Consider the following 2,962-nt stretch of genomic DNA (forward strand, 5'->3'; position numbering starts at 1 on the left):
AACAGGAGATGTAAAAATCTTGAGCTTGATTTAGCGTCTCTAAGTTTAAATAGAAACGTACAACAATTGCTATATCATTCATACCAATAGAAGATCACTTTATATCTAAACTGATATCCTCAAACAATGAATCTGAAATGAACGTCATACCGGTCAGTGCTGTTAGATTCAACATGATTGGTTGAAGATACGACCAATTAAAACCTTTATCTTTGTTGAGTTCTTCCTCACACCTTTTATTAAAAATAATACATATTATAGAACTCATACGAATCTTTTAACAGATGTTCTACGTAGAGACAGTGCGTAGTTTATGCGAATCAAATACGATCTAACATCTGCTCAACCTAGGTCAGCACTGTTTCTGATAAAAAAAACGCTACTAATCAAAGATATCTCATTTAAAGATCTTTCCATCGAAGTCACTGCGGATAACAGACACTATACGACGTCTTAAAATCCAACCATCGAAGTCACTGCGGATAACAGACACTATACGACGTCTTAAAATCCAACCATCGAAGTCACTGCGGATAACAGACACTATACGACGTCTTAAAATCCAAACGTTATGTACTTTTCGAGACAAGTCTTTATTTTTCTTCTTTTTTTAAACACATTTCTTCTGTAATCAACTTGACCCGAAAATGAAATTTAAGACCAGCGGCAAAGATTAGATTTAGCTAAAAAGACATTTCATGTAAGTAATTTAAAAGTGATTCAAACAGTTATTGATTAGAATCACCCCCAGACTAAAGCATAACCTTTGATCGTGAAATTGAAGATTTCAATAGCGTAAGATCTTATACGGTTTCGACGATCTTGATACACACACACGCACATACAAAAAAAAAAGATATGTTAGTAGATGAAATCTTATTTAAACTTGAATTAATAAATATTTATATTTCGTTTTTTTCAACCCGCTTCTCGTTGAGTAGAATTGGTTTATAATACCGTAATTATCGGAAAGCTTTCCTTCGTAAAACAAAATCCAAGAACTTTAACCTTGAATGTAACATACTTGATATTTTAAAAGTGAGTATTTTACTTATTTCGGCTTTGCAATAATTATTTAATTTTATATATATGAATGTTTTTTGTAATAAATAAATAAATGTGCATATATAATTCTTCTCTTAAAATAAATACAGTTCTGAGAGACTGTCAGATGGATAGCTAGAATATTTTTATTTCCATAACCAGCGTAAGGAGAAGAAAAAAGAGATATGTCTTATTTCACAAAAATACGCTCTCAGAATAACTAGCCCCCCAGTGGCACAGCGGTATATCTGCGGACTTACAACGCTAGAATCCGGGTTTCGATACCCGTGGTGGACAGAGCACAGATAGCCCATTGTGTAGCTTTGTGCTTAATTACAAAAAACAGAGTAACTAAAACTGATAGACACGAGATGATTTCTCCATCAACCCAACTTTTCAGATGCTAAGTGTGCCCCTTTTCTAAAATTATGATAAGGATATATTTGTCACTGACGGACAGACGAATGAGCTGGAAAGACTGAATTATATGTTTAACACATCACGGGTTGTGAGAAGTTCAATCAGCGTAGGAATCAGGGTGGTTCTTGATAAACTCTGCAAGTTTTCGAATATAAACTCTACTCTATAAGGTGGAGAAAATATACTTTCTATAAAATATTAAACAGACAGCAGTCCTTTAACGTTTGGGACCGACAGAGGCCTAGTGGTTAGCTTACCCGTAATGTGAATCCATGGTTCGCGTTCCAATGGGACTGAACGACTAATAGTCAAATTACACTATTCGGTCAGATAAGAGTAGTCTAAGAATTAGCGGTGAGTACTGTTAACTAACTGTCTTTCCTGTATTCTACCTCAAATTAGAGTAATCTAAGAATTAGCGGTGAGTACTGTTGACTAACTGTCTCTCCTGTATTCTACCTCAGATTAGAATAGTCTAAGAATTAGCGGTGGGTGCTATTTGGCTAACTGTCTTTCCTGTATTCTACCTCAGATTAGAATAGTCTAAAAATTAGCGGTGGGTACTATTTGGCTAACTGTCTTTCCTTTAGTTTTTCTCAATTAAAGTAGTCTAAGAATTAGCGGTGAGTACTGTTGACTAACTGTCTTTCCTTTAGTCTATCTCAGATTAGTCTAAAAATTAGCAGTGAGTACTGTTGACTAACTGTCTTTCCTTTAGTCTATCTCAGATTAGAGTAGTCTAAAAATTATCGGTAGGTGCTGTTAACTAATTGTCTTTCTTTTATTTTATCATTTTAAAAATAATGCCGGCTATGCGCAGACATTCTGAAACAAATAAACTTCTACATTGAAAAAAAAATGCGAAATTCACTCCAGTAATTATATATAACATTTAATTTTTCATAATATATAGAAGCCCTCGCAACAAAAATTTGTGCTCACACCGCCGAGGGCATATTCCCCTGGGGCTTAGCAAGAAACTTGAGAGCTTATAATGCTAAAATTTGGGGTTCACTTCTTCCAATAATTATAGCGCAGACAGCCCAATCTGCAGTTTTGCACTTGAAATAAACAGATTTCCTATGAATAAAAGTTTGTGGCTTTATTCATTTCTTTGTAAGAATGCTCCAAAATTCCTTTTGTTTGATTTGTTTTAAATTTCGCGGAAAGCTACTCAAGGAGTATCTGCGCTAGCCGTCCCTAATTTAGCGGTGATAGACTAGAGGGAAGTCAGCTAGTCAACACCATACATCGCCTATTTATCCTTGAGCAAATGAACATGAGTAGAAAAAATACATACATTAACATATAACACTGCACGAAGATTAAAGCCTTTCTTTAATATATAAACAGTTTATCAAGGTTATTTCAACATACAAATAAGGAAAAATAAACTAAAACAAGAATCTTAATCTTCTACAACTTAATCCCAACGGAAACTGTAAAGATGAACAAATGTCACCACGTTCATTCTTCCCTACATATAAATTAGGGGTGT

The sequence above is a fragment of the Limulus polyphemus genome, unplaced genomic scaffold, assembly GCF_000517525.1.
Source record: "Limulus polyphemus unplaced genomic scaffold, Limulus_polyphemus-2.1.2 Scaffold269, whole genome shotgun sequence".
NCBI lineage: Eukaryota > Metazoa > Arthropoda > Merostomata > Xiphosura > Limulidae > Limulus > Limulus polyphemus.